Here is an 11,769-nt window from a genome sequence, read left to right as displayed (position 1 = left end):
AGAGAGAGAGAAGAAGGGAGAGGGGTAGAAAGATAGAAACATAGATGAGCAAGGAACATCATCAACCAGCTGCCTCCTGCATGCACCCCACTGGGGATCAAGCCCAGCAACCCAGGCATGTGACCGGTGACAAACTTGGTTCCTGGGTCGATGCTCAACCTCTGAGCCATACCAGGCTGGCTAAAACGTCTATTCTTAACACTTTTTTGGAGAATTCTTTCTCATGCCCTTCTGACTCCTCAACTTTATTGTTTTCACAATCCCAGCAGTAAATTACTGTACCTGGGAAGCCTTTCAGGCATTTAAGAGTTCAAGGCTGCTCTCCATAGCATGAACAATAGGCACCTATTTCACACCTTTCCCATCCTCTGATAACTTAGTTCATGCTTCCAGTTGTTTTGTTAATAACAAAGATTTTATTGCCATGATAATTATTCACCTTTGGAAATTAGTGCAAGTGTGATGTGCCCAGCAGAAGGTACAAGTGGAGGAACCATCTTATGTCAGCAAAAAACAAACATGAATCTCTTTGTGCGGTTATCTGAGTTAACCTCTTTAAGTGAATAGTACTGAATTATATGATTACAAATATTTATGTCAATAGATATTGTGAAAGATTAAAACACAAAGCTGCTATAAAAGCCTCATGTCATTGGATACCTTATTAGCAATGTAACTTCTTTACCAATTCCACTAGCAGGCAGTTGTGAACCCTGTAAGAAATCAGGCTGTGGACATAGGCTCCTTGGTTTATTGAAACATTACTAGAACAGGAAAGATGATCTCAAATATAGTTGTTTTGGACAGTCTTCTCTAGGTTAAAAAAAAGTGCCAAAGGACTGACTAAGAATACTTTTTTTTTTTTATCAAGAAAGCAAATATAACTCCAGAAAACTCTTTAAGTAATTAGAGGCTTAAAAAAAACAAACTTAGTTTAACCCTTGAAAGCCTTTTAAAAACAAAACAAATGCTTATAGGTATTCTAGGATCATTGCTTCAAGGTGCACAAACTAAAAAGTATGATTGTTATTTTTAAAGTATTGTGTTTATGGTAAAATGTCTTTGATACGTAAATATTTAATATTTGTTCATTTTTATTTAATTTGGTATTTATTTATATTAATAAAATAAAAAGAAAATTAAAGACATTTCTAAGTTGTCCAGAGTTTGTCATGCAAGTCATTGAATGTATAAATTCCTTTAAATTATTTCTTGTGGAGGAACTTGTTTTTATTGAAGCTGTTAAAGCTCTACCATGATCAAAATATAAATGTCTTAACATAAAATAATGTTTAATTAGCTATATATTTATGTATATGTATATTTCTGCTTAATATTATAGTATATAAATTAAATAATTTCATTTGCTAGCAGCAATTCATAAATTGTATAATCTGTAACTACAACAGTATTCTATACTATTCTGTTATCTAATTCAGATACGAAATTCTCAACCAATTAATATTTCAATTGCTGCTAAAATAGATATGCTACAATTATCAGAGTTTAATACTAATTTCAAAAAACAAAACATGTAATTAAGTATTGTGTATTACCTGTTATTTCCCATGACTACAAGATCTTGCAGTGTTTTTCTAAGAACAAAAAGTTGTTAACTATTTCTAAATGTCTTCCTTAGTATGTTTGAGTTGCTAATGGAAGTTGTGTCAATGACTTTTTCAGTTTCCCCCTTTATATATGACTTTGCTTTTATTTTTGTTTAAAATAGATGAGAGCAGAACTAACTTAGAAGAGGCCATTGTAACAAACATTTAGAGGTTGATAAAGGCAAAGTATGTAATTTAGAAAGATTTTTTCCTTTCAACTATTCTTTAGTATTCTATTGAGGGAAATTCCCATTATTTTTAAATAATTTAAATTAAAATGATACTCAAGGGATTTTGAAGTTTGAATAATGCTAATATTAAGCCTCTGAAAAGCAAACATTTTCTGAAAGTTAATACATTAATGTCATGCTAAGCTCCAAACTCTGAAAGTTTGGGTTTGATTCCATATACCCAGAGCAGTGAGGCTTAGGTGATTCTAGCTTAGTAACATCTATCTTTCCATTATTTGTTTCCCAAAATATATCCTCTTTCTCCTGAAATAAAATACATTCCTTTTCCATACAAACCCCTTATTTTTTTTAATATATTTTATTGATTTTTACAGAGAGAAAGGGAGAGAGATAGAGAGCCAGAAACATCGATGAGAGAGAAACATCGATCAGCTGCCTCCTGCACATCTCCCACTGGGGATGTGCCTGCAACCCAGGTACATGCCCTTGACCGGAATCGAACCTGGGACCTTTCAGTCTGCAGGCCGACGCTCTATCCACTGAGCCAAACCGGTTTCGGCACAAACCCCTTATTTTTAATCCAGAAAGCATGTATTAGTATAAGAATTCTTAGCATTATGCCACATTAATTTTTTTTCTAAGTAATCTACAATTATTTAGAGATGTTTTTATTACATTGGTGTGGGCCAAGTATAATCCCCATTTCATAGGACTTGATTGCCCTATGACACAGATTTGTAAATTTATCCAAAACCTTATATTACAGCTCTAGCTGGTTTGGCTCAGTGGATAGAGCATCAGCCTGTGGACCAAAGGGTCCCAGGTTTGATTCTGGTCAAGGGCATGTACTTTGGTTGCGGGCTTCTCCCCGGCCAGGGCCCTGGTAGGGCCTCAAGCAGGAGGAACCAATCATTGTGGTTCTCTCATATCAGTATTTCTGTCTGTCTTTCCCTCTCTCTTCCACTCATCCTAAAAATTCAATGGAAGACTATCCTTGGATGAGGATTAAAACAAACCTTATATCACAGAAGTAATGTTTCCCAGTGTTTTATGTACAAAAAGTTCAAATATGAAATTTTAAAAAATTATCAAAATGATGAACACTATAAATCACTGTTATAAACTGGCATTATTATAGGATGGATATAAGCACAAAGTCATAAAATTTCTTCCAAAATGTAATTATTTCACAAGTAACTGAAAATATGGATAATCTTTCTGTCCTTATATGGTGCCCAGTGCCAGTGGTATATATCACTGGTGTATAACTGAAAATTGGCTGATTGTTTTCTCTGAATTGATTAGTCACTTCAACTTTGTATGGATACAGACTGAAGAGCCTTGACCTCATAAACTTCAGAGCGAGCTTGGTTAGAGACTATACCATGAAGATTAGACCACAATAATTAACTGTTACTTGGGCCCCTCCAAAATACTGACACTTCCCCACTTACCTAGGTAAGGACATAGAGCTACTATCTTGACTTGAAGAAGAAAAGCTATGCCAAAGAGTCAGAGGAATGTTTTACTGGGAAATGTCATGTCAAGGACTCCACAGATAACTAAAGATCACCCCTGAATATATTAATGTTCAGAGCCAGGCTTTTGCATTGGTGTGTCTGTCAGATCACCTATTTTTGTTACATACCACCATGTAGTATGTAAACACCTTAGGCAAAGTATCACTGATATATGTTTGGGGTAAAAAATAGTCATTTTTTCCCTCACAGTGTGCCAAAAAAGTCTTGTAGTTGAGTTTTCATCATAAAATGTCATTTGGGGAGAGCAGTAAAGTGAACTACTGGTAACTATTAAGAGTTTTTTTCATGGGATTTCTGTTCTCGAAGATGTAGTTTTCAAAGATAATGCATCCTAGAATTGTAGAACTTTAAAGTGGATATTAACAATTTTCTAGTCCATTGCTTCCATTTGTAGGAATAAAATGAAACCCTGAAAGGTTCAATGACTTATTGAAAGTCACATAATTTGTTGCCAAGACAAAAAGCTTCTAGAACAGTGTTTTTTCTTGGCCAGAATTCTAAAATGCAAGTTTTTCATTTTAATTGACATTATAGTATACTGCCTTAATTTTATTTCTTTTTAAAACATGGAAATGGAACACGATGTCATGGGTAAAAACTATTAAGTTCATCTTTCTTGTTTATTTTTAAGCTAAAAAATCAAATGTAAAACAATTATGATGGATTTTTCAAAGTCTTTTCTGGACCCCAAAATATATGGTTTCTTCAACCTTAATTGGACAGAAAATACATTGAAAGGTTTTTTTCCAGAAAAGGAACATTTGACAACTTAAAAAAAACACTTACTTTGCAGTAAGAGAGAGATTTCTCCCAAATACCAAGCATAGCCATCTTGTCTCGATAATTTATGGCTCCGCCAAGCACAAAGAATGAGAACTATAGAACCAACTGTTTCTCTCTTCAAATGGGGAGCTGGAGCGCAAGTGGTAGGGCAGGGAGTGGGGAAAGTAAATCTTAAAAGCTCAATGACAAGTTCCTTCTGGCTAGCGACGAAGTCAAAGGAAACCGCATAACCCCAGACTGTACCATCTCTAGACAGTGATAAAGTGACTAGGTCACCAGAGACCATGTGGTCTCGGACTTAACAAAGGAACACCTTTCCTGTGAGGGAAAGAAAAGACCGAAGGAAAGGCTATCCTACCAAAATGAATTTTGAGAAGTTCTCCATGAGCATTTTAGTAAGTCTGCATTTCAGCTCTCTGTGTCCTTTTCAGTTCATAGCTCAAAGCACGCACACCTGCCAGCCATGCCATGAATTCCTACTGTCCCAGCCGAGTGCCTCCGACTCTGAACTCAAAAAGTCCCTTCCTTGAGGGGTTAGCCATATCCGGAAGGCTCGGGCGGAGGTCTGTTGGGCGGCAGGACAGCTGCTGTTGGTAAGAGGCCCCTTGTTGAACTGGAGACCAGGAACTGTGGGAAACCCAGAAACAACACGGTTCAGATGGGAGTGGCAGCAAAGGTCTCTGTTCCTAGTACTTAGTCTTTGGGGACTAAGAAAAGAAATAGGAGTTCCTCTCTCCTTCCCCCCAAAACCCCACTCCTCAGTGAATTTCATTTCCTATCTCATCCTCAAGTGAGAGTGAGTCACTCATTAATGCAATTGTGCAAGCATCATTGTAAACCGCTCTGCTGGCACATAATGATGTGTTTTTAACCTTTAATTACCGGAAGAGAACGGACAACTTGGAGTTTGAGCAACTTGAAGAAAAAAACTACAAAATTATAGTCCCTCCCACCAGGCACCCCACTCCCAACTCATTCTACCTAAAAATCCTTCACCGAGTGGGTTTCTTTCTCTTTTTTTTTAAAATCCTATTTTAAATGAGGTCGCAAAGAAAGAAAGTTGGCATTTCTTACTCTTCTCAGAGTGGTCTGAGAAATGCTACCTCAATGCATCCGAGGGGGGGGGGGATACAAAAACAAGATCTCTTTTAATTCTGCTTTTGAATCAATACCCGAAATAATGACCAGAAGCAAAACTCCAGCGGTGCGTCAGCAAGCAGGATGCTGGGCCGGCCAGCTTCATCCTCCTCCCGCGCCGTTCTCCTGTGGGCTCCGCAGCTGCAGGCAACTAGAGCAGATAGATGATGTAGGAGAGAATGACCAAGCCTATGATGGCAAAGAACATCAGAATGAAAATATCCAGCATGATGGAGTCCTTGGCCGAGGAGGCCTCTGGATGGCAGGGAAATGTGAGCTGTGAGCACGGAGGTTGCCGTCAGTGGAGAGAAATGGCTCCCTCCTCCCTCCGCTGCTCAGCCCTCCTTTCCCCCCCGCCCCCCCTCCCGCTTCAGGGCCGGAGACTAAAGGATGCTGCAATTCCATCAGCAGCTCACTTTACCCCACCCCTCCATACACCACCGCCAGCCAATCAGAAAGCCCGGGAGCGGGTAATCAAGGAACTGCTGGGTTGAGACCTGGCAGAACCAACCAGGCTCAATTTCTCGCCAGGAACCCAATCCCACCCCTTTGTATCCAAGTGGCGTCTGCATGATATGGACGAAGGAGGAGATCTGATCTCTAGCCAGATCCCTTAGGAATGAATCGTCCTGCCTTTCGTCTCCACTTTCTCCTCACACACCCCCAGCAAATTATCTCAGAAGAAGAATGGTTGGGAGTTGGGTGGGCCATTCGCAAGGTGTAAAGGTCCCGTTATGGAGGGACGTGGAAAAAGGTCTCACGTGAGTCTCAGCCAGCACCTCTGGGCTGGGGCTAACACGTGGGATTTCTAGACTATGCCAGATATTGCACAGATGGTGGCATTTCAACCTCCCTGCAGGTATTCTATAGATGAGCTCAGAGATGGCCAGGAATTGCCCAGTGTTTTGCTGGAAATGGCAGAGACCAGGATTCAAAACTTGGCTTGCACACTCCGGAGTCCATCGTGTTCACCGCCCGACACCGGCCCACCTTCTCAGTCTGAACTGCCCCTGGGCTCGGGTTGTGAGGCACTTTGCTCCGGTCACTCCATTTGCAGGGTGAGCGCCAGAGGCCTCTCCCCGTTCTCCATGCCCGTCTCTGTGCCATCACCCACGTTCTTGTCCTCCTTTGTATCCTCTCCCCAGAGTCCCACATGCTGTTACCCCAGAGGGACACCCAAGGATCCTCAGGCCACCCCTGTGCCTAGAAATGCACGTTCAAGTGGCTTCTTCTGAAGGGAAAGGGGGAAAAAATTGATGTTGTATTTCTTTAAGCTGGGTAGTGGGTGCTCAGTTACGTATTGTGTTGCTCTTATGTCTTTTTATGTCTTATTTCCCATTAAATTAAAAAAAATTCCTGTGACATCTCTGATGCCCTAGTGTCCATGGCTCCACCCCCAAGTAATTCTTTGGGAGGGCCTGGGGTGAAGCATAATAACCCCCCTCCTCATGCTAGGCCACTTCTAGAAGGGGGTCTAGAAACTCCTCCCGTTGGCCTGTGCCCAGGAGGCGGCCCGCTGGTCCCCTCCCAAGCGGAAGGACTGCCCCCTCTAATTGCTCAGGGGAACCAGCCTCCTGGGGAGAGGGGGCTCCGCTCTCTGACAAGAGGGGCCAGGACCACAGGAGGCGAGATCTGCCGACTCATTCCCTGCTAGTGGGAACACGGAGGCAGCTGCTCCTTCAGAGGAGCAGGTGTCGGTATTATCTTTAATTATCCCACCCGCTGCCGCCTGACACTGCCCCCACTGCTCAGTCCTGCTGACCGGCCTGTCCTTCCCCTGACTGTCACCATTCCCTTCATCAGGAAGCTCAGTTCAGGCTCCGTCCGCGAAAGCCCTTTTCCTCTCCACCCTGCCGTTACCCTGAAGCGAGGGGATGCCTTCACTCTGAGCCCCGAGTGGGAAATGCCGCCCCCCGCCACCACCACCCCCAAACAGCTGGACAGGAGGCTACTGGTGGCACTGAGCCAGGGCGGGAGGGCCTGGATTCCTTCCCTATCACTGCCCCGCCTCAGCCCGACAGAGGAGAGGAGGCCTTTGGTCAGGCGTTAGACCCAGGGCCCCTGGAGCAAAGAACTGAGCACAGGAGATACTAAGATGAGACGTGCAAAGGGCTTGGGTAGACAGCCCGCCCTAGCAAGGTAGCAGGAGACTGTAAGCATCACATCGGGGGCCCTAAGACCTCCAGCCCAGCTGTAACTTCCTCCAAACCGCCGCCTTTCTGGGTTTCAGTGAACCCCATCTGTAAGGTGCTCACCACGGCCGTTCTCCCTCACATGGCTAATGAGATCACATTTAAACACGTGTGTTCAAGATCGCAGTTGTCAGGCATCATGAACAGATGGCTTCATCCCTGGCTTATCCCACCGCAGACTGTCCCAGTCTCTCTGTCATCTCATTCCTCAGGTATGTGCCTATGAGGTGCAGGCAGAGCTAAAACGGCCCATCAGCTTAGCTCATTCATTAATTCAAAAATGTTTGTTGAGCCGCTCTGTGCCTGGCCTTGGGCAAACACTGAGGGTTTAAAGATGAGTTAGACCCATTACCTGCCCCGTGAGCGCACTGGCTAGTGGGGAGACAGGTGCACAGTGAAGCTAGTCAGACAGGAAGAGAATATGGGAACTCGGAAGTTCCTGGGCGTGTCACCAAATTGGGCAGAGGGATGTAGCCAGGGGCAGACGGGTGGGGCGTTGTCGACAGGGAGCAGGTGCCACTGTAGGCTGACCGCTTCCAAACTGGTCTCTCTCCCCGAGAGAGACGGCAGGGCTCCCAGGAGGGGTTCAGGCCAACGCCCCCAAACAGAGGGACACACACACACACACAGCAGCCGTCAGAGCCAGAGAGAAAACGAAGTCCGCAGGTAAAAATTATATTTTTATTTGAGTCACCAGAAAGATTCACTTGTGGTCCAAGTCAAACGTTCAGAATCATAACAGGCCAGAGGATCTGATCCCAAGCACAAAAGCCCACGAGGGAGGGGACCAAACAAACCAAGGAGAGACGACCACCCCATATAAAAAGATGAATGACGGCTTCACACACACGGATGAAATGTTCGGACGGAGGCAAATCTCACATGGTCATTTGTTTCTTTTTAAATACAGGTTTGTGAGGTGGTATTTTTGTTTCCAGCTATTAAAAAAAAAAAGGCCCCAAAGTGCATACGTAAAGGGGAAAACAAATGCAGAAATTAAGCAATAAAGTAGTTTTCCCTGGAGGGACATGAGGAAGAAAACAGGAAGCAGTGTTGAGAGAATTCACTTTTCTCACCATTGGGCTTCTTGCAATTATTGGTCCACTAACGTCATATTCACATTCTAGCTTCGATGGATGTTCTTTCCTGGGATATTGGCTAAAAGACCTCTATGAACTGTAAGAGGAGACCAGGGCCTCCGCCCAGCCCTCGGGTTCTGTGCTCTTCTAGGGATGGATGGTTCTGGAAAGGAACAAGGACTCCCAGCAGCCCCTGGGTCCCTCAGCACCAGTGTGACAGCCCCTCCTCTCTGTGGGTTGTATAAAAAAAGGTCCCCTATTTTTAGGACGGGAGGAGCAGCGTGCCGGGCAGCAAGATTCCAGTGGCTGGCTCGCCTTGTTTTGGAAGGAAAATTAAGCGGAGAGAAAAGACGATTTCTCGCTCCTCCGGGCCCCCTCCCACCTCTCCCTCCCCTCCCACCCGCAGCTCCTCCAACAGGATGTGTCTCTGACCTTTTGGTCCCGGAATCCATGTTGTGCTTTGAGATCAAGAGGAAATGGAATGGACCCAGGTTTCCAATATTGCTCCCTCACCCCCAAACCGCCCAGTAGGAGACCCTCCAGCCACCCTCACCTGGCTGGGGCTCGGCCTCCCCCAGAAAGGTCCATGCGTGTTCCCCCACAGTCATCTCCTGAGCTCTCTGATCTGGGCTAACTGTTCCCAACTGAACCCACGAGCGGAGAGGACGCGATCATGCCTGCAGCCACCGCTGCAGGGAACAGGAGGCAATGATGTTAGCGCCGGGGCCTGAGTGGACTCCCAGAGATGAATAAAGCCAGGCAGGGGTGGTCACAGCCACCAGCGAGGGACAGAAGGGTTTGGAGATAGCACCATCTTCCCCTTCCACGTCCCGGGGCCCGTGCTTCCAGTTTTGTGGCCCTGGGACCCTCTCCTAACACCTCCAGGGGGCTTTAGGTAAGTAAGGGAGAGGCCTGGGGGGCAGAACCCCCAGAGTAAGGCACCCACAGTGTGGGTAGCACGGGGTCCTCTGGCCCCTGGTCTGCAGCGAAGGGCAGAGATGGGGGAGAGAATATGCTGGGGGCACGGAGCCTTCTCCCTAACCCACCCAGAAGGTTGCATCAGCCCCCCACCCCCCATCTCCAGTCCTTCCCTTACTTCCGCCCAGCACACTGCAGTGCAGGCAGGTGGGCTTCCTCCACTTGGGGGACAGGAGGAATTTTCATTCCAAAGAAAGTATAAGGAACTTCTGTCCCCTAGGGCCTCTCTTGTCCCCTCAGTGTGGGTTTTGAGGAAATATCAGGGGGAAACAGTTCTGTGCATCCTCACTTAAGCCCAGAGACTCCTGCAGGCCACACCCTGCTCCTTCGCTCACGCTCACACTCACACTCGCTGCCACTCACACTCGCTGACACTCCTGCAGACACACACGCTCCTTCCCCCACACGCTAGTCCTGGAGACGCAGAGGGTCCTGTGGCTTTGCAGTTTCTATGCACTTGGGGGCGGGAAGGGACAGGGTATCTTCCCTGGAGGAGTGGGGAGGAGTGGCCCGCCCAGCCCAGATCTCAGGGCTTCCTGCCCCACCTGTCAGGGACCCGGGCTTCCAGCCAAGGAGGCCAGCCAGGGCTCCTGGGGGCTGGGGGTGGGAGTGCGGAGAAAAGGGGGCTCCGGAGAGAACAGCCTGTCCCCTTCCCTCCTGCAGCTGCCCCGAAAGTAAGAAAGGCCAGAACGTGACCCAGCCGTGCTTCCTAGGGAGCTCCTAGCCCACACCGGGTCTCCGTGGGCAGGAGAGCAAAATCACAGTGTGAGGAGAACACGAGTGGGGAGGATGAATGAACCCCAGGGCGGGCACTTTACCCCTCTTCGTTGTCTCTGAGAAAAGAGAGGGTGGTGAGGGGACCCCCCCAGAGGGTCAGCAGCCCCATCTTTGAGAAGCAAAGCCCTCTTACTGGTGCCCACACAGTGGCAGTCCCCGGCCTGTGCCCATCCAGGGGCCAGGGCGGTGGGCTCCACCCCTGGGAATGCTGGAGCCCCTCCCTGGAGTCCTGGGGGTCTGGGGCTCACCCCAGCCCTGGAATGTCGGGTGTGTGAGGAGGTGGGCAGGAGGGTCTGAGGGGGCCGAGAAAGAGAGAAGGCGGAGGCCTGAGCCGATGGACCCCCCCATTCCAGACCAGCCCCGGGGCCTCGGCCACCCCCCGAAGGCCCACACCTGTTCCGCCCAGAGAGAAAACCAAGAAGTCGGTCCAGGGGGAAACCTGCCCGAGGAAGGAGCCCAAGGAAGGGGCAGAACAAGGCTTCGGTTGGCAAAAGAAGCTGGAGGAGGCTGGGGAGAAACAAGCTGTCGCAGATTTAAACATAGAGACACTGACGGGTGGACAGGTCACGCCCAGGGCAGATGCGATGCGTGGAATGCGCTGAAGGATGGGGCGGGGCGGGCGGGGCCCAGCGGGCTCAGATGGCCTCCACGTAGTTGGCCGGCAGCATCCCCGTGTCACCCGTGCGCTCCACGGTCCCGTACATCCAGCCGTCGTCGATCTGCTGCACGTTGACGATGGTGTCCCCATCCTGGAAGGAGACCTCGTCCTCGTCCGCGGCGCTGTAGTCGTACACAGCGCGGTACCGCTTCTGCGTGGGGGGGGGAGGGGTAGAGGGGGGAACACAGTCAGCCCCGGGCCCAGCCTGCGGCCCAGCCTTCCGCCCTAAGTGCCCAGGACCCAGGAGCAGAGCCCGGGGGAGCAGGGACCCGGGAGCCAGAGACAGGGAAGGGCTGGGCCCTGCCTTGGGTTTCTCACTGTCACTTTCTGAGTGTGTCCAATCTATTTGGCATCTGCTAAAAGGCAGGCAGGCACGCCCTGGCCGGTGTACCTCAGTTGGTTACAGCGCTGCCCTAAACACCGGAAGGTCACAGGTTCGATTCCCCGTCAAGGCACATACCCAGGTTGCAGGAGGCGGCCAATTGATGCTTCTCTCTCACAACAGTGTTTCTCTCTCCCTCTCCCTTCCCCTCTCTTTAAAATCAATAATAACATATCCTCAGGTGAGAATTAAAAAAATAATAATAAATGAAATAAAGGCAGGCACAAGACAGGAACTGAGTTTCCAATAGCCCTGCTCCACCTCTCAAAACAGGAATGCAGGGAGGTCCCACGGACATGATGCCAGTCAGTGTTGCAAAATCGGCTGTGCCCTGTACGCTATTATCTGCATTATCATGAGCACCAGTCTTCTTTTTTCGAAGTTGTGATAAGTCCGGCTTCACCCCCAAGCTCAGGACAAAGACCTATTCTTGGGAGAAAATTT

At 47.6% G+C, this 11,769-nt stretch overlaps 1 long non-coding RNA gene and 1 pseudogene across 1 annotated transcript; both read right to left on the bottom strand.

Moving 5' to 3' along the window:
* Positions 1 to 2,475: 2,475 nt before the first annotated feature.
* LOC107184760 lies at positions 2,476 to 5,607 on the bottom strand. The gene is made up of 2 exons (XR_001515663.1): positions 5,295 to 5,607; positions 2,476 to 4,749 (listed from the first exon to the last, which is right to left on the bottom strand). It is a non-coding gene; the product is annotated as an uncharacterized LOC107184760 (long non-coding RNA).
* A 2,503-nt stretch (positions 5,608 to 8,110) lies between these two features.
* LOC102756720 lies at positions 8,111 to 11,340 on the bottom strand (annotated as a pseudogene).
* Positions 11,341 to 11,769: the final 429 nt, after the last annotated feature.

This window comes from Myotis davidii, unplaced genomic scaffold, assembly GCF_000327345.1.
Source record: "Myotis davidii unplaced genomic scaffold, ASM32734v1 scaffold327, whole genome shotgun sequence".
Taxonomy (NCBI): Eukaryota; Metazoa; Chordata; class Mammalia; order Chiroptera; family Vespertilionidae; genus Myotis; species Myotis davidii.
The sequence above is the reverse complement of the archived record's forward strand: the minus strand, read 5'-3'. Positions and strand labels throughout refer to the sequence as shown.